Genomic DNA, 21,852 nt, shown 5'->3' on the forward strand with positions numbered 1-21,852 from the left:
ATGTTCTGTATGACAAACCATTTATTTTGCACGTTTGTAGAGAAAAATTCGATTCAAGAATGATTTTTTAAAAAGGAGGGGTATTTCTGGATGTTATTATTGAAAATCGCAATAACTCTCACATGGCTAGTTGCACAAAAAGTGTATAAAAAGAAGTTGTAGTAAATCAAGCGGGCACTATACAAACTAGGAGAAGGTATGCCTCTGGCATCTCAATGCCGTGTTTGTAGAAGGATTTGTGAGAGGAGCCAATTCGAAGTGTAATTCGTTCAATTTAACCATCAACCTGTGAATCGGTGCATTGTCTTGGAGAAACAGTGGTGTTTTCTTCGACACATGAGGTCGTTTTTTCTTGATTTTTGCATTCATACGATCTGACAATACTCTGCAGTATTCGCTATTGCTTGCTATTCGTTTATCAAAATACTGAAACCAAAACCTTACAAGCTGACTGTTGTGCTTTTGGACATTGTTCAGCGGTAGCAGTTCACTCAGATAATTTTCGTTTTGATTCCGGAGTGATGGAGATGGATCCATGTTTCATCCATTGTCACATATCGACGCAAAAAAAACTGGTTTATTACTTGTAAACATGGTCAAACACTACTCTGAACCATCAACACGTTGTTGTTTTAGAACGACTGTGAATAAACGCAGAACCACCCCCTTTGAAAAGAAACACTGTTTTTTGATATTTTTACCGTCCAATCTCAAACTCACTGCGAGTCCATGTTCAAGTTCCTCCCGAGCACCGTACACGAACGAACACAGTACGTACATTGGCTCGAGCTTTTGTGCACGTACATCGTTTATGTATACCGGGCACATGCAAGGAACGATTGAACCAGTGATAGAGGAATGACAGAACAAAGCACAAACCAAGCAAGTTCGGTAGTAATTATAGTGAAAGTGACGTAAGTATGATACGAGTGAAACAAAACTGAGGATGTCAGTGTTTATTTAGGGTAAGGGCTCCCTATTTCTTCTCAGCTCTAATTTCCATCTCATTCCTTCACCTCATAACTTTGAACATTAATCATATCTTTAAACGTACCTGAACAAAACTGTGGAACGTTTTAAAACATTTATTCTAGGTTTGGCTACTCTTTCCAATTGAAAAAAATAGTTGAAAAACCTTAAACGATCTCTTTTTTAATTTAAAATAATTAATTTTTTCAATTCATCATGTTTTTGAAAATTTACTAATCGGTTCGTCTCAAAACATGATCACTATTTCACATAATTACACAAATATTCAATGTTGGATGACTTTATAGTTAGTAATGTTCACTTTCCACTTGTTTATTCAACGATTAAAGACTTCTGAAATTACCTGATAAGCAATAAAAGCAATGAAAACTATTTGATGAAAATTTGCACTTAATTCACTTGATTGCGCTGTGTTTTCATCTCATTTCGTATCGCAAGGTTGCCAAGTTTTCTCATAATGTTAAATAAAAAAAAAATTTTTTTCTTCTTTAAATTATCATCAACAAGTATTTTTTGGTATCCATGACATTAGTTCAATTATATCATTGATATTTATCTATATATATATATATATATATATATATATATATATATATATATATATATATATATATATATATATATATATATATATATATATATATATATATATATATATATATATATATATATATATATATATATATATATATATATATATATATATATATATATATATATATATATATATATATATATATATATATATATATATATATAAATGCAGAGATCATTCTTTGTAATCGAATCACGTAAGAACGGATGGACGGATTGAGATGAAAAGTGGGAAAAATCCATAAAGTTGTTTTGTATGGACAATGGAATTTTCCACCGAAAAAGTCGCCAATGATTGCTAGATTTACGATTAATGGCACGCAACGAGTTGCATAAGTGCTTGACCGTCGAAGGAAAGAATACTAGATCGTCGAATAAATTTTTTGGCGCGCAAGGAATAGTTTTGTGTGGAGATTTCACATGCATGATTGATTCGTCATTTGGAAACACGTGCTCGATTGGGTATCAAAATTATTACTTGCCAAATGACCTTATGGTGGAATGCACATGACTGTTTTAGCTATACCGTAAACAGTAGCAAAAGTTCTAATATCAATTACCAGCAGATGTAGTTAGATGAATAATGTTGGCCATCGTGGGCGTGAGTTGAACAAATCAAATAATGTAACGATTTTTCACGTATCAATGATAGGATTCTTCTGTTGAAATAATGAGTTGAGATGAAAATATTTTCCTGGCATTTAGCATGCTGAAGTTTGTTCAGCCGATTCGGGTAAGTTTACAAGAGTGGTTTGCTTCAAAACGGTCTGCTTAGGATGCACATATTCATGACATTTCTGTATGAAATGTTCAAAACGACTAATGAAACAATGAGAGATTCTCTTTGTTTATTTTCTCTTTCGATTATTGCGAAACATTCCTGCTTTTTGTCGGTAATTTATTCAGAGCAGATTCAAAGATGATAGCTTTAGTTATTATTATCGGTAAATAATTTGAGTGAAGGATTGCTAAGAGTACCGTAATAATCCAAAGAGAAAGTAAACAAAGAGAATCTCTCATCATCATTACATTGCTTAAGCCAAATCATTTCATTTTCCGAACTTTTAATTACTTGACGAATTACCTTATGCGAATCATGAATATCATATCTGAAGGAGAAATCGTGGCATGTAAGAACCATTAGTTGTGAGATCTGCTGTTTTGTACATTGGCTTTAACGAAAACGATTGGGTGGCTCGACGAATGAGAGGCCTTTTGATACAATTCTTGAACGAATCCAGCGTTCATGTCAAAGTTAATGGAAACAATATTTAATAAAAGGGTAATTTGAACTTTCGAATGTCCAAGAATTTTTCATTTTATCGCTAATTCGTTGTTCGAAAGTTGATCCTGTCATTATCATGCTACGAACATTCATCAAACACGACTAAGTCATATCACTAGCGGTGAAGCAGGTTATGGACAACCGTTCAAAACCAATTTATTACTTTCGATAATCCCTAAGGATTTGCTATTAAATTTTTAAAAATTTAAAGTACTTATCTTGGTCTTCTCTTTTCCATTCATCTGTTTATTTGTTTATTTGTTTATTTGTTTATTTAAGAGCAAAGGAAAAGCCCACTGGAGCTGAGATTTTTATTCTCCTTCTCCAGCAGGCATAAAACATTCTCATCTTTTGTATCAACAGATAACATTTGTCCACATGATACATAACGAAATCTTAGATTACCCTTATTTAAACTACAAAGCTAACTAACAACTATTGATGTCGTCTAATTATCCTAATAAAACTAGCGAGAAAAGATTCGAAGAAAACGGGTTTTAATGGAGTTACGAGATAAATTGAAATCAAATTCATCAGAGCAAGTATTGAATACGCGAAACATACTCGAAAACGGTTCATTAAAGCCAAAGTTAGTTCTAGCACGAGGAATTCTGAGAGAGGGAATAAACCGCAAATTACGCTAATGAATGTCAAAACTTAGCTGTTGTAGGAGATCTGAAAAATCAATTCGAGATTGGATGAGGTCCGCGACGAAAACAGCTTTCAGTGTACCACGGCGGACAGTTAGCAAATCGAGGTGTACGAGCCTACATCGATTTTCGTAGCTTGGAAGAATCACAATGGATCTCTCCAGGGCAGGAGACGCAAAGCAAAACGAATAAACTTGCGCTGGACAGCTTCAATGCGCAGCTTATCAGTTTGGTAATGTGGTGCCCAAACAACAACAGCATACTCCAGTGTAGAGCGAACTAGAACGCAACATAATGATTTCAGGCAGTATATGTTATTAAAATTTTTTGAGATGCGAAAGATGAAACCTAACATCTTTAATGCCTTAGAGAGGGTATATTCTATGTGATCTTTGAAACTAAGTTTTGAATCCAATAACACTCCTAGATCCTTAATTGATGTCTCCCGTTTTAGTACAGCTTGCGAAATAGTGTAATCATACATGGTCGTGGTTCGTTTGCGAGAGAAGGAGATAACGAAGCATTTAGAGGCATTCATAACCATTCTGTTGACGTTGTACCAGTTAGAAAATACATCCAACTGTGATTGCAAGAAATTTGAGTCTTTCAGATCTTTGATGAGATGAAACAGCTTGAAATCGTCGGCGAATGATAGCTTCGTGCATTGCAATGCGAAATTCAGATCATTTAGATATAGCAGAAATATGAATGGTCCTAGATGGCTTCTCTGAGGAACGCCAGAGCTCACGATGAATGATGGAGTAACGCAGTCGCCAATTCTCACGGTCATACTACGACCAGTCAGATATGATTCAATCCAATCCATCATCCCACATGTCAAATCTTGAGAGAGATCTACAATCTCTGTTTAATACACTGACTCGAAGGATGAGATGGCAATCGGTGCATTTATTTAGGTTTTGCTTAACAAAAGCGTTGAATATAATTCCACAATAAATCTTGATGATATTTCTTTTTCGGGATGAAGGTAATGTGTTGGATATGAATTTGTCGTAATTCGTATATTGTAAGCCAAGTAATCAATAAAATAATGAAAAGAAACATTAACGTTTGACAACTCTGCTGTCCGAAAACATAAATAAAAAAAAATGATTTCAGACGAGACGAAGTTCGACGGGTCAGCTAGTATATAAATAAAACTGTTTCGGATTCTAATACTACCAAATAGAGCGTGTTAAAAGCTAATCAAATAACCATTGTGTCAAATCTAGTAGCACTGGTTTCTTTCCGCTATACGTCACCATAACACTGTTAAATGTATGTGTTTCATCGGCTGTGCACAGGGATGCAAGATATTTTCATAGAAAATATGTATCTGCTCTATCTGTTTTCACTAATAAAATGAATCAGATTCAAATTCAAATTGGATTTAAATTTTAATATAAATATTTATCAGTGTTCATCATCAAACATTTGCACAAAAGATTTCCATTTTAACATGTGATTTGTCCGTTGATTAATAAACTTTTAAAGAAGTACTGCAATCAAATACTAATAGATACTCAGAGAGAAAAGTCTAACGTTTTACTTCTAACTTTTTATGAACCTCTACAAATCTGTATTAAATTTAGAAAATCTGTAATCTGATTTAACGAACGCGAACGCAAAAATCTATACAATACAGATAAATCAGAAATCTGTATGAATGGCATCTCTGATTCTGCATTCTGTTTTTAGAAGGGCTAATGCCTAAATAGTAGCAATTCTTTTTTTGTTTTTTTTTAATTTCTCAAAATTAACTGCAGAGTAAAATTTTAAATTTGAAACGAAAGGTAATAAAAACGATCCAAAAAATTTTAAACGTCGAAATGATTCCAAACTGTTATTTTTAAATATCGTGTGTTGTGTCATAGTTGGCATTAGGCCCTTTTTAACGAAAATTCTGACATTTTGAGATGAAATTAGGAGCACAGTAGTGAACATATCAGAAGTGTTTTTAGCTGATTTTTTAATTATTATTTTAATTTCCAAGGAATGTGAATCAATTCCCAATGTGGAGCAAGGCGAATTAAGCAGAAATATGAAAAAATCGTTGTGATTTTTGTGGCTGAATCACGTTTTTAAAGTATCGTCCTTACAAATGAGATGAAATAGGGAGCCCTTACCCTACATTTCCAATAATAGTTCGATTTATATTAGTTCATAGCTTGTATCGTTTTCAACGATTTTTTGATCTGGTACTAGAACGATCCAAAGTTTGATTAATGCGACACAACATCCAATGCATGGTTCATCACGAAACCTTCAACAAATTAATATTGTATTGATTCAGAAGATACTGGCAGGTTTTACTCGAGTATTGCATTTAACTAATCATTCAAACATAACAAGTGCTTGAGGCTCTTAATTATCGAATAAATTACAAAATACATTCAAACAATAGCAAGTTAAATAAATGTTGATTTTAAAATGACATTTTTCATGTTCTCACTTGAAAACTCATATTGCTGCTAAACTTGTCTATTGATAATTTCCGGCATAGAAATTGTGATCTTCTGGAATCACTGTTTAGCAGTAGGCAAACATTGAGTCCGTACATGATGCACGTGCAGTGTTTTTGTTTTTACCACTGAACATGTACACGCGTTCGTATACAAATGTTCGATAAACTTAGGTATATTTGAAAGCTAACAATATTAATTTAATTTGGAAGGGTTTGGGCGAACAATTCCTGTTCGAGGGATGTAATGTCCTATGTGACGTAACCGACAAATCCCAATGTTTTTCAATGTACCAAAAATTCTCGGTGATTAAAGAATCGATTTCGAAAGACTTACTCTTTTGACTTAGACTCGCTACTATAAGGTTAACTGAAGAGCTTACAACACTAAAACCGAGGACAGAATCTTACAAATGTTTTAATGAGACTACATAACACGATAAAATTCATGTAAATTTACGTCTCGATAGATGCACAAGAAAGGAGCGTGTCAAATGATCTAAATTTACATTCCAAAAGATGTAAAAATATGTCATTCAGTAATTCCATGGCTAATTTAACTGAGTTAGACGTCACAACAGACTGAAATCGCACATTGAAATGTTAATCGATATGATGTCAAGTCTTCACTCCTAAAAATACGGCATGCCTTGTTTTACGAGTTAAATAAAAATTTTAAATTTTCATGTTTTTCGTAAAAAAAAAATATAAAAAAATATATTTGGATTAAAAATAATAATATATTTGGGGAAATTGGATTAAGAAAACCTTTTTTTCATTTTTCTTGACCTTATTCTATTTAAAATAACATTTTAATCCAATATACAAAACTTTTCAAATATGTCGAACTATTCTTCCCTGTTACAAAAAAACCTAAAATTTCGAGCCGTCGTTATGAGTGAAAAAAATCTTTTCAATTAGTCTCGAAACTGTTCCAATTTGTAGGCCGTGATAACTGCTGGCCATGCAATCCGGCTTTCGTTATACCGGTTCTCAGTTCTTGTTTCCGAAAGTATCGGAAATGGTGGTCAAAAACTACGATAAGAATCTCACTTAATTTTCACAAGCTTGGGTAGAAAAAATAACGTCATTTCAGAAATGAAGAAGTTACAATTGAAGCAGTTTAAAGGTATTTGCAAAACTTCAAGTTTGCGCTAAAAATATTAAGAGTACTAAGATTTTCATTGAATCGCGTAATTTCTGAAATATATGGGCTATTGTCATCTCATTACTAGAGTCACCATATTATTTTGCCAAATACTCGTCTTTCAATTAACAAATTGTGATAAAGTCGGATACAATATCTTTGCTTTGGCTCTAACAAGCAATGCCACAGAAAAAAATAGTTCGAAAATTGTTCAATAGTACTTTTAAAGCGACGCGAAAACTTGAACCGCATGCACCTATTTTCATCGAACCTTTAAAGTCAATCTATCGAACAGAGATAGCAGATCTCACTCTAACTAATGGTTTTCGTGTATGAGAAGACTATTGGAGCTGAGATGACTATTGAAGTAGTTATCCTATATTTAATTTAGGATTCTGTTCTTGTACAGACTTGTTAAAAGGACGCACTTTAACAAACTTCTGGAAGAAAGGTCACTATCGCTCTGATTGATCATTCGAAGAAATGTCATGTCAGGGAAAGGTTGTTACCAGGAGGCAAACGTCAGGAGAAGCGATAAAAAACGATGGAATGCTCTGTTAAGCTTGCTTTGATCAAATGTATGTTAAAACTGCTGTTTGTTTTTAGCATTTTATTGCATTTTGATTCTTGACCCTTGACATACTAAGAGCAAATTCAGCAGTTAAAAGTTCTATATGGAAGATCTATAACAGAACAGAAACTGGAACAAACGTGACCCCATCAAGCCGTTCTAGTTTTATATATTCGACCAGTTCTTCTGTCAAATTTAAAACTGGTCTACGATGCCGTTCTATTTTTTGTATATTTGAAACACGAATAAAACAGTTGTTATAAAATCCAGATTAAAATTTTGTAACTGACATAAATTATGCATCTAGAACTAGAATACTCCTGAACATGCCCTAACTAGTAGAAAAGGCAGTGCAAAATAAAGTAATATATTGCTTTGTATTTTTTGGTCGAATTATGTGCTCATACATGAATCTTGTGACTAGTGCAAAACGAATGGTTTGCTATGCTGAAGATGTGTGCCATGTTTCATCAGATTATGTGATGTGATATTAAGGAATTGCGCTAATCTAATCTAATAAATGAGCGACGAATGCGGGGTTTTATTTTAGGTATGCGTATTGAAATAAGAAAATGGCCTTCGATAAAGCAAAACAGATTTCGTTCTAAATATCGTACGAAAATTCTACTATTGAACACAGACCAGCCTTGAAATAAACTTTATAAATGCAGCTCATTGTTGAATATGCTTTCCGCTAGAAAAGTCTTTCCATATTCTCCTTGAAACCTTGTTTTATTCGGTGAATTCCGAAAACATAGAGATTATTTTTTATACGAATGCAAAAAAAAAACAATTCTTCATGTTGTTTAAAGGTCAATGTTTCCGGCATAACAAAATTATTATTTTCTTAGTTCGAATTTTTTTCTGCACGGAACCCCTCGCGATCGTGAAACAACCAAAATATCAGTTGTTTTTCTGAATTTGATTGGTTAATATTTGGTACAACTAATCGATTGTTGTTTTTTCTAAACTGTCATTTTTGTTTTTCGATCAACAGAAACGATGGTTGAAATAACAAAATTTTTTTAATGTTGTTGTAGCTCTGCACGTAGTGCTTCTACGCACTGAAACCGGCGGTCATGTACAGAAGTGATTTCATAAAAAAATATTTGTATGAAGGTCCAAACTGATCTCGCCTCTGGCGGATATGACGCATCAGTCAACATGCACGTCTTAAAAATTATATCGATGGCATTAATTAAAGAAGTCATTTTTTTGAATTCGTATTGTCTAAAATGTCACATATATGTTGTTTTATATTATTTTCATTATTACCTGTATTACTCTCTTAACAGACAAGCAGAAAACAAGAACTTCAGGTATAGACATGAAAAAAATCATTATAGGCAATCACTTCATGTATTCATCTAAAAAAAGTACTGTAGATTCCAAAAATATAACAGTATTATTAGGGAGATAGATTCATTTCAAATAAAAAAATCAATGTACTACGGCTTCAACTGTCCTGTGCTTATGCTGCGAAACACACATTGTTTACATCTAACTGTCTTTGTAAACGCATAATTTCGAATTATAACCATCCGTACTGAAAAAATGTAATGTAATGAAATTTCATCTCCTTACCTAGAAAACCAAAAGAATAAACTGCATCAAATGATATTTTCACTTCGACAATTTTTTCATAAACCAATATGCCACTTATTTTTTTTCAAACCTGATAACTCTGTATAAAATGTTCAAAACGACGTATGTAACAATGAGAGATTCTCTTTGTTTACTTTCTCTTTTGATTATTACGGCACTCTTAGCAATCCTCTCCAATCATTTACCGATAATAATAACTAAAGCTATCATCTTTTAATCTGTTCTGGAGAAATTACCGAAAAAAGCAGGCATATTTCCCAATAATCGAAAGAGAAAGTAAACAAAGAGATTCTCTCATTGTTACATACGTTGCTTTGAACATTTTGTACAGAACTGACTTCTTCTTCCCCATCACCAGAGATGCCAGGTAAAAATTTCGAAAATCTACAGACAGGGTTGCGAAAGTTTGTAAATCCAAATGTCTGCGGGTTCTTTCTCTATAAAGTGGCGGCCTAGTGTCTATATAAAGTATCAAACACAAAAAGGGTTTGACGACCAAAAATTCCAAAAGTCTGTAAAATTTTACGAATGTCTGCGAAAACCTCGATTTTTAAATGTCTACGAAAGTCTGCGCAACAAAAAATGTCTGCAGCACATTATAAGAAATCTGCAGATTAGCAGGCCAATCTGCACACCTGGCATCTCTGCCCATCACTGATCTTTATTTAGTCGATTTTACTTGCTGAATCAATATCGACTACTTAAATACAGGGCAGCCAGATTTATTGATATACTGTGCACCAATTATTTTACCCATTCACTAGTTTCTAATCTTTTTTTTTTATTCGCTTTTTCCATTTTCGCATGATTAAAAATGGCAACTGGTAAAGTTCGAATTATATAAAAATCTTTTATGTGTGTTAACCTAACTTGTTATGGTATGTTTTCGATTCAACGATACAAACGGGTTTTGTTCAACTAGAATGTATTTTACAAAGATTATATGTTGTTACAATGTTTATTTCGACATGCTATAACAACAGTGACAAAAAATAGCGGGTAATTAAAATAATCATAAGGAACTTCTAATTAACCATCTGACATGAATTCACTATGGCTATTATCGTTGTAGTAGTTGTAGGCTTCCCATGGGCCCTGCTGAATTATTAATGATAGTTTGTGACAGCTCCCTGCTATGACGTCATGTAACTGTGGCCAGCCAAAAATTGGATATTACGAACTACTTTTTTATTCAGTACCCTTTACCGCACTTCCCCACAAATTATCGATCAGAATATCATCAGTTCGATAAAGAAATGAAGGTTTTACTCGATGATTGCACACCAAATGCCCCAGATGTTGGCTACGATTAGGTATGTCGTAATATCGATCGATTAATCGAGTAATCGATGAATAACCCAGATAATCGAGTAATATTTAATCGATTAACTTAAAACTAATATTCGATTATTGAGCTAATCGAATAATCAAAAAAATCCCATAGTGATAATCGAATGAATAATCGAGTAATCGATTAATAACCCAGATAATCGAATAAGTTTTAATCGATTAGTTTCAAAATTATACTAGATTTTTAAATAATCGAGTAATTCGAAATTTCCGACATCCTACGACAGCACTTGCTTGAGCGCCTTATCCTTGCCACCGGGCTGATTAGTGACTAGCGACATTGGCAGTGCAACCGATTTCTTTTATATATTAATGCACGTTATTTACATTCCATTATTCCAATAATAATAACTGTCATGTTATTAAAAATTTCGTCGTATTTATTGGCACTTCTGATTTGGTTCACTTGAACTGGTACAGTTCTGCGTTGCTGAATATGAAAAACAAATAAAATCCCGATACATTCAAAAGTTTCGACATTGTTTAAGTTAATTGATTGATTATATCGTTTATGTCTGACTTTATAGCCGGCTTATTGTTTAAGTTTTAGCTATGTGCTGCTTTTCGCCCAATGCCGATTTTTGCGAGTATTACGTTTCCTAAAACTGATTAGTAAATTTAAACAACTGGCATCTCTAGATTAACCAGAACAGAGATTAATCAACTGTGGTCTATGTTCATGTACTTAAGAACTGTGGAATCAAAGAGTCGACATTGCATTTCTTTACAATCTGACAGGCCAAAGATCGACATTGTATTTCAGGACTCACGTCACAGACAAGGATGCCACTTTTGCAGTTTTTTGATTCATACAATTTTATTGCCTGAAAATGTATGAAGTTTACAAATTTCTCGGGAAATGTTCACATTTGTTGGATTTCGCTTATTCAAAAATTCTATAAATTCTTACCGTTAACTAACTTATCAACAGTTACTACATTTTTAATACAAGGTTTCATGTGATTACTTGATATTATAATTTGGCATCTCTGTTGTTTGTGTTGACATCTTATGTTTTCTGATCGATAGAGTAATTGAACGAATTTTTCTAAATGCCGAATAATTTTGAAATGTAAGTACTAAATATGTTACAGACTAATGCACTTTCATTTATTTGTACTAGACTACAATACAGTGCTTTGTACTGCAGAATAGATTTACAGAACACTCACCGATAATGAACAATGGAAAATTACAAAAAAAAAACCGTTATCGATTCATTTTTCACTTTCTTGCAATCTTTTCTTATATTTATTTGTTTACACACTTCTTATTAAAAGTGCCAATTGATTATACAGTGCTAAATATTAGGTGCAAGTGATACTGCCCTAGTGATTGATGAAACTATACGTGTACTATGACTAACTTAGCCCTAATCGTACTGATAACAATAGTACCAAATATATTATAAAATGTTATGGTATTATGTTCCGTTTTGGACAACTTTTTTCAGCGAACTACGTAGTCGATTTTTGAATTCCTAACTATTGACTATTGATACTTCTACCAGTAGTTTTCTCAATGGTCGAGCCACACCATTATTGGAAAGTTTGTTTGTAAATGCATTGATTTTCATTTTTTGAACCAAAGCAACTGTTTTTTAACAATTAAAGATCGACATTTATCTTTCACACTGAACCAATCGCAAAGAACAAAACTTTGTGCATACCTGGAAGATGATGAGATGGTCATTCATTAACATGGATTTGCCAAAAACGAATAAGTATAGACGAAAGCATATATGTATGTGATTGATGATGTTCCGTTATTAGCAATCTATTGAATTACAATATCTCTGTACAGGAGTACAAATGTGTATGAATTGTATGATTTTTGTAACATTAATTCAGTTAACATTTCTCACCAAATCTTTCTCATGGTAAGATTAACCTTATCACTATATCGCCGGTCGATAAACACTTGTTATGAAATCATAAACTTCTTCGAATCGAATGAACGCAGGTTTCCCAAACGCTATAAACATCGATGTTGAATTGACATTTGAAACGATGTGAATAGATTTCAACTACATAAGTTATTGATTTTTCATTGCAATTTTTGTTTTGCTTTCTGCTGTCTCCGGCATTTGACAGCATTCAAAACAACACATTTTTCAACTACCTGAATATATGCAAATGAAAAACCATTTTGGTTGAATCTAAAACAAATTAGTTGAATCAACTATCGCAAAAATCAAAAACTGCGATATCGTAATTTTATGATCGGAGGGTTCTCCGTGTGTGAATGCACAAAATTTCAGCCCCGAATCGACAACATCGACCGCGCAGCCAGCCAACAATTATGTCAATGTGCCGAATCATTTCCACCTGGAAGATTATGTGGTATCCATCTCTTTGTTGGGGTTAATGGAAAACACAACCGAACGATGAACGGGAACAATTGCCGGGAGGATTTTCACCTTTCCTCGGGGTGAAACACGTGGATGCACGCAAACTTCCACAGCAAACAATAGCAAAATGACAAAATCCGACCGCCGGCAGGCACTTTGTCTAATTCGTCATACGACGGGGACCTCACACAAAAGGTCTCCCTGGCCCGGCATCGGCTAGAACTTTGCATATTTTAATCCGACGCACGACAAACCCGTCGACAACCTGAATGAAACAAGTAACCTTTTGTCTATGGTCTATGCAGAGAACGAGCGTGGCGAGCGATTACGGGCGGATGAATATTTTTAAAGTTTATAGCCATTTTAACATTTCCACTGTGGAATGGAACGCACTGGGGCTAAAACGGCTACCGGTTAGAACTGAATAATGGACGTTGATTATTTTGCTGGTTTTTGGACTTCCACGTCGCCGTTGTTTTGGCTTTTGTTCGTGCACCATCAGACGGGAAAATTCACGCAAATTTCAAGTTCAATGTTTATGTAGCTGTCATCCAACTACCTTCCTCTTGCCTAGCCTTTGTCCCTCAGGGCCCCCAGAGCTGTTGAGGTCACCGAACGGAATTGCAGCATTCAGCGAGTTACCACGGAACTGATTTTTTTCCGCTTGGAGTTTCTGTGTTGCAGCTTCCTAATTATTTGATGACATTGACCTCTACGAAATAGTAGAGAACAGCTTGCCTCCGGTAGTAACAGGTTGAAGTATTTTGGATGCATTTGGCATCTTGACCGCAGCAGGCCATTGAGACTAGTTTATGTTCGTGAATTAAAACGTGAACGTGATAAACGTATGTCAGTTTTTGGTGATACTACAAGCTTTTAGATCGAAGATGGCGTCGAAAGAAGAGCAAGTGCGAAAAGCATCACAAAGAAAATTCAAATCTGTCAGTATGAAAATTTGCAAAAAAAAGTTTGATTCTTAACGTTCTTAAATCTTTCAATACACGTTGGACAATAGCCAGGAAGGCTGGGAGCGGAACATAAACGAATCTCAGGAACCCCCAGAAGGACGCGAAGGTGAAGCAACTATGGCAAAAGAAACCAGATCTTCTGGTACGTACTGTGGCTAGCAAAACAAAAAATGTCTCTCACTTTCGAACGTACTTCCACGCACCGGCAAAGTATGAAGTCGTTCCCGGTGAAAACTATACCGAACCATAATGATAAACAGAATGTGACGGCTAAAACTCGGGCTCGCAAGTTGTACCGCGACTTTAAGCAGTTTCCCGGAATGTCTTTTTATACTGCCATGCAACGGAACGGCGTAGATGAGCATTTCAGGACAAAATGAAAAGGCCAAGTTTCCCAGATGAACAAACCACAGAATTATCACTAACGGAATGGTAATCAAGGAAATATACCATGAAAATGCCTAAAGAAGCGATTAATAAAACTCCTACGCAGCCATGGCGCTCCCTCACTATTCTGGGGCGATTTAGCATCTTGTCACTACGCCATTGATGTTTTACGTATCGATCAAATACAGAGTTTTACGTTATTAGAGCATCTTGGATTGAAATAACAGCAAATTTGTTGTATTCCATATTCAATCTATGCAGATTCTGGTGCAGTTCCGGGTTGACGGTTCAATAAATAGGACGCTGGTCTTACAAGCCAGCTGTCTTATGTTCGAGCCCCGACCAGGAAGGATTCTTAGTGTCAGTAGGAGTACTAGCTATGCAATGATTCTGTACGCCAAGAATCGGCTGCGAAGTCTGTTGAAACAGAAAGGCCCAATTCCACGGAAGGAATGTAATGCCAAGACTTTGCTTTTAGATCCTGGTACAACTCCAGAGAATGGCCCTCATTACCGTTCTCACTTCCATTTTCACATTGACTTCACTTGATTTTCCTTAATACCAGTATCACGCACAGTGAAGTCATCACCGTTGTGAAAAACAAAAACATTTTCCTAACAAAATTTTGGTGATGTGTTGTTCGTAATAACCATAAGCGCATCTAACTAATTACTTTATTTTCTCTGAATTGGCTTTCGTGATAATGACCTTCATTCACTTTACTTGATTTTCACCGTGAATTGATACCTATACTAAGGGTCACAATCACTTCACTTGGGTTTTCCCATATCTACGATAAAGGTACGATGCTGAATCCCGCCAGAAAACAGTAGGACCTTGGCTCTGAAAAGCGTAGCGTAGCGTAGTTCAGAACAGGATAATCAGAGATAAAAGAATACGTTCTCTAATAAATTTTATTTTTGTTGGTTGGTGTATTCAAATGATGCTTCTCTTGATGCAAAACATCATCAGAGTGGTCCATGTTTTAATTGAGATCAGGAGTCTAACTTTTAGCATTGAATTTAAAAACATTTAAAGAAAATTTTAATTTGAGCAACTTTGTTGAAAGAACTTTGTTTCAGTTTTATTCACGTTTCGCTTTCGGCTCAACAGTGCTTAACATGATTGTAGTTCAATTTGAAGTGCTTCAAGCACTGATGAGCCGAAGGAGAAACGCGAAGAAATCTGACTTATTTTGATCTAACTTTTTGTGAGCAGTTTTGCTGGAGAGCCGTCTTCAGAAAAGCTATTATGATAATATTAGCGTAAAATTTTGCTCAGCTCAGTTTTCCAATAAAAGCCACCAATAAAATGTAAAGATTGTCCTTTCAGCAAAACCTAGTCTAAAGACTGTCCCAGAAAGTATAGACGCACTTTGATTTCGCTGTAAATAATTCACAAGTGTTAGATATTCAAATTTTATTCGATATACTGATAATATTAGACTACAACAACAGAATATTATTCTTAACATTTGCTACATAGCCATTGTAGATTAGCTGGCGCACCCATTAAATTCCGCACAGACTTCTTGGCGACAAGTTTTGACACTTTTTTCCAATCTTTTTCGAACTGTTGAATGGTTTCGGCTGCCGAGACATGTTTCCTAAGATGTGCCTTCGTTAATGCCCAAAATTCCTCAATTGGTCGAAGTTGTGGGCAATTTGGTGGATTCGTGTCTTTTGGGACGAAAGTGACATTTTTGGGAGTATACCATTCTACCGTTGATTTCGAGTAGTGGCAAGAAGCAAGATCAGGACAGAAGACAACTGGATCCTTGCGGCTTCGAATCATGGGTAGAAGTCGTTTTTGTAAACATTCCTTGATGTATATTTCGCTGTTCATTGAAGCAGTGATGATGAAGGGTTTCGAAATCTTACCGCAGCTACAAATTGCTTGCCAGACCATAGCTTTCTTACCAAATTTTTCGACTTCAATCGATGTTTCGGACTGGTTCAACACTTGCCCTTCTCGCACCGTATAATATTGTGGTTCCGGCAAGGATTTGTAATCGAGTTTCTCGTAGGTTGAGTCGTCCATGATTATGCAGTTCAAATTTCCAGCAAGAATCGTATTGTACAGCTTTCGAACCCTCGGCTTGATCGATGCTTCTTGTTTCGCACTACGTTTTGTTTGTTTCTGCTTCTTATGAGTTCGATTCAAACGTTCTTTAGCACGAAGAACATTTGACTTCGAAGTGCCCACTTTTTTGGCCACATCCCGAACTGAAACCTCCTTGTTTTGCTCGAACGCCTTCAGTATACGTTTATCCAACTGAGGGTTAGCAGGACCCGTTTTCGGTTTATCCTCAAAGGTGTTATCCTCACCGAACTTCCTGATTGCATTTCGCACGGCTTTTTCACTTACTCCTTCCATTTTTGCTATTTTTCTCAGTGACAGTCCGCGTTCTGTGCACCATTTGTACACAATTTTTCGACGTTGTTCTGCTGAAAGTCCACGCATTTTGAAACAAACTAATGAAGACGAATAAACAACTACACAAGTGGTTAGAGAAGAGTGTAAACAACAGGACGCAGTCATAAAAATTGACAGATGCTGAACCATTGCGAAATGGCAGCGGTTTTTGGTTGCGTTCATACTTTCTGGGACAGTCTTTACCTTTGAATATAAATATCCATTAGATGCCAGATCGATAAATGTAAACTCGATGAGCGACACTCCAGTGTTTCATGATGGAAAAATACTACTATACGAAAATAAACCTTCATTATTCTACTTTCCGATGCAGTGTTCGGTTTCTTTCTCCCTTGTTTGGTTCCAGTGTTACCGAAGAACTAAATGTGTCAGGTTCCTTTGCGCAACTCTGTATAATAATAATCCGAATGCCTGAAAAGTCCTATAAAAAAACCTGTTTCAATCCACCTAGTGGTGCTATAATACCTTTCGTTTATAACCTATGTTTTAATTAATATTACTAAGGGATTCATCAAAGAAACTTTTGTTTGAATATTGATCAGGAACAAAAAAGTCTACTACTATTTCCGGACTTCCGGAACCGGGAGTACGGAATCGACATAACTGAAATCGGTTCGTTTGGTCAGCAATTAGCATAACTTATAAAATGAAACAGTTGTGGACAAAATTTAGAAGAATTTTTACGTTTTTGCATTATCTATATGTCAGGTTGTAATTTTATACACACAACGCTGTATTTCTGTATCTATAAATCAACTTATGGAAACATAATACTTTTCGTTAAAATTTGAGTTTGCGAAGATTGGTTTAGCCGTTTCTGAGAAATTGGAGTGATTTCCGGTTTGGAGCACATGAGAATTTTTTCGATACTTTCGGAACCAGGAACGATGATTCGGTATACTCAAAGTCGACGTATTTGGTCATAAAGTTTCCATTCCTGCCTAATTGAAGAATTACACGGTTGTTTGGATAGATTTGGCTCCATTTTTCCGTATCAGGTATAAAAATACGCTCCTGAAAATGGAAATTTATGCTTATCAACTTGTAATTCCGATACCGGAAGTTGTATCTGGATGAAATTTGATTGTATTATATGGAGTTATGAGACCTTTGAATCTAAGCTTGTTAAACTACTGATCCGGAAATCAGAGTCTGAAGAAATTTAATAGCACGCTAAGCATAAGGCCTCTAATTTTAATCTAAGCTGAAGCAAATCGGTTAAGTGATCTTTAATTTGAATCTATGTTTGTGAAAATCGGTCCAGCCATTTCGGAGAAAATCGAGTGCACATTTTTGTTACACACACATACATACACGCACAGAATAGTATATGACATTCGGCCCTCCGAGCTTCGGTTAAAAAGTCGGTTTTCACAGGGATTGCGTAGCCTTTATTAATGAGGAAGGTAAAAATAATTTAAAAAAAAACACAAATTTGCGTGGTATTTTTAGATCAGTGTATAATGATTAGTCTATTTCAGGTCAATTTTAATCAATATGTTCAATACTTCAGTTTGCATTAGTTAGAAGACAATTTGCTTTATGAGTTTTATTTAAGCAATTTTTTGTATTGTAGCTCAAGGAAATGACGTTGAAATTAGCTAAAATTGAAATTTTAGAAATTCAAGAATTTGAATTGAAGAAACACCAGTACGGAACCAATATGGGAATCATCGATAACATTGGAGTTAACGCAATATTTTTGTCGCTCTATTGTTTTATATTTTGCCGATTTATGTTAGTCTCTTAGCTCAATTTTGTGATCGTATGCTGTATGCTTGTATGCTTTTCTAACATTCTAACTTCGGGTCAAAATCTACTTTTATTGTTGAAATCATAACTGCCAATTGAGTTTGGTAATAGCTAATGTGTGCATGGAATTATTCAAATACTTGAGAGAATTGTGGTAAAGTAGGAAAAAATTCTTTAGTTGCATCAAAATGCTGAAATGAAGTTTGAGCATTTTCACTGTTTTCAAAAACTTTAAAATCACTAGCTGACCCGTCGAACTTCGTCTCGCCCGATTTTTTTTTTTGAATTTGTGTTTTCGGACAGTAGAATAACAATAACAGCATAAGAGACGAAGTTCGACTGGTCAGCCAGTATCTGTATATATAAAAATGCAGAGATCATTGTTTGTAATCGCATCACGAAAGGACGGATGGACAGATTCACATGATTCTTTTTTTGTTTGATCAGTTTTTAAACCCCCACCGGGTTCGTACATAAAAAAAATTAGGAAAACTTGCTGAAAAAGTGGAAAAAATCCAAAAAATTATTTTGTATGGGCAATGGAATTTTCCGTTGAAAAAGTCACCAATGATCTACGATTGATGTTTGGCATAAGTGTTGCATAAGTTGTTGCATAAGTGCTTGACCGTCGAAGAAAAGAACACTAGATCGTTGAAAAAGTAGTTTTGTGTGGAGATTTCACATGCATACTTGATGATGTGATTCGTCATTCCGAGCCACGTGCTTAATTGGGTATCAACATTATTGTTTGCCAAATTATTTAATGATGGAACGTATATGAGTGTTCTAGTTATATCGTAAACAGGATCAAAAGTTCTGATATTGTTTACCAGAGGATGCATTGTGTGTAATGTAATCAGTTAGATGATTAATGTTGGCCATCGTAGTCGTGAGTTGAACAAATCACATTTTAGAACGATTTTTGTACGAATCAATGAAAGGATTCTGCTGTTTAAATAATGAGATCAATCAAAGAGGTTTGCCTTGCATTTAGCATGCTGAAGTTCGTTCAATCGCATCGGATAAATTCTGGTGGATTGAAAATCGGGTCAATTCTGGTGGATTGATAAGCTGAATATTGGTACAATCACTCCTCATGTTCACTCCACTATAACAGAAGAATTGCATATTATTTTCATATAAAAATTTCTGATATATATTCTCAGTATTAAACTCCAACAATCGTAGGTGGGGTACTAAACAAAATGATGTGGTGTCGACTAATGAGACGACTATTAACATATTTATACAATATGTAAAAGTATGTTAACTTAAACTTTCGAATGTCCAAGAATCACTCATTTTATCTTTCGGTTTTTCTTATCAATATCAAACTAACTAGAGATTGTGAGAGGAGAAAGAATATGAAAAATGTAGAGCAATAGTACTCAAGGAAGAGTAAGGATTTGAAGATAAAGTGCGGAAAATTTTGACTTAGCAAGGTTCATTTAAGTAAGCAGAAGGTTTCTCGCATCTAAATTATTACCCTCTACCAGAGGAGTCGAACTTAGCGATGCGAATCATCCGAGTCTCTGATATATCAGTAATTTACTAAATAATTACTGACCGACCAGAAGTCATAAATTAAAAGTAAAATAAAAAGTTTCATCGCTAAATTGTTGATTTAAAATTATTCCTGTGATTGTAACGCTACGAACAATCATCAAACACGACTTAATAATATCACCAGACTAGCGAGAAGTGACGATCTACAAGTCGCGAGTGCTGCTTTTGTAAATTAGTGGAATCAATTTAAAGTAGTCATCTTAGTTATTTTTGCATCACTTTTTATCTCATATGTCGAAACCAACAGTTTGAGAGAGATCTACAATCGCTGTTCGATGCACTGACTCAAAAGATAATATGGCGATCGAAGAATTCGCTTAGTTTTTGCGTAACAAAAGCTTTTAACCTATTCATTATATTTCATAATGAATTCATCGCAGCCAAGTAATCAGTAAAACAATGGAAAGATACAATAACAGCATAAGACGTTCGACAATAACAGCAAAAATTATTTCTTCAAATTTATGTTTTCGGATAACAGAATTGTCAAACGACTTAGTAGTTAACGTTTATCTTCATTATTTTTCTGATTACTTATTCCACAATCAAAGGAATTCGACACACATTCGCTTTAGCGGAAATAAAGCAATATCACCAAAATTAATGTGAAAATGTTAAATATTTCTGTTAAGAATAAATTGAGCAAATGCACAGATTGTCATCCCATCCTTTGAGTCAATAAAGAACCTCTCACTAATGGCTTCAACATAATGGATAAAGTTCGTTTTAATGAATTACTCATACTTGAATGTTTACCCGACGCAACAGAATAAACTTTGAAGCAGTTCCTTGTGCAGTTTTTAAGCAGCGAGAAAGTTTTCCTAGAACTTGTTCTGTATATTCAAGTTGCCAAAAAGTGCCACGAGTACTTTAGGGCTCTAATAAAGCGGTTCAGGTACCAGGCCCGTGTGCAGAGGGGGGGGGGGGGGGGATGGTTTAAGGGGTTTTAACAACTAACTCTCCACCCACTGGAAGATTTTTTAACATTAGGTTCCATGAAAAATTGAGTACCTATTATTTAAAAGTGCAAATAACTTGACTTTTCTTTCAAATTTGTTCGTCTTCCCCACCCTTGAATCTTCACCCTTCTGGAACCTCCCCCTTCCCCCTCTTGAACACGTGTCCCCTTCTTTTGAACCCTCTCTTGAAACCCCACAGGGTCCTGTCAGGTACTGTGGATCTTTTGGTTGCTTAGAGAGACGTCGCTTAATTTTTAATTTGATATTGATTATGCCAATTTGAACATTCTTCTCAGAATATGAAATATAAAATGGCAGTATAAATCCATTATGATAATCATATTGAGCATTGATATCTAATGGCCACTTATTATGTGCGCTAAATCATTAGAAAGCAAGAAAAATGTATTAGTTTGACATTAGCGTTTCTACAGAACAATCTTTTCATTGATTCAATCAAAAAATTTCTGATTTGTTAAACTCGTGCTCACGATGACCAATATTATTTATCTAACTCCATTACACACAATCCATCAGCTGGTAAACTATATCAGAACTTTTTCTCCTGCCTACAGCGGTTTTCTAGAACAGTCATATGTATTCCGTTATTGAGTCATTTGGCAAGAAATAATTTTGATTCCAGCTAAGCACGTGACTCGAAATGACAAATAAAATGAATCAAGTATGCATGTGAAATCTCCACACCAAACTATTCGCTGCGTGCCAAACGATTTTTTCAACGATCTAGTGTTCTTTTCTTCGACGGTCAAACATTTATGCA

This window comes from Malaya genurostris, chromosome 3, assembly GCF_030247185.1.
Source record: "Malaya genurostris strain Urasoe2022 chromosome 3, Malgen_1.1, whole genome shotgun sequence".
Lineage (NCBI taxonomy): Eukaryota > Metazoa > Arthropoda > Insecta > Diptera > Culicidae > Malaya > Malaya genurostris.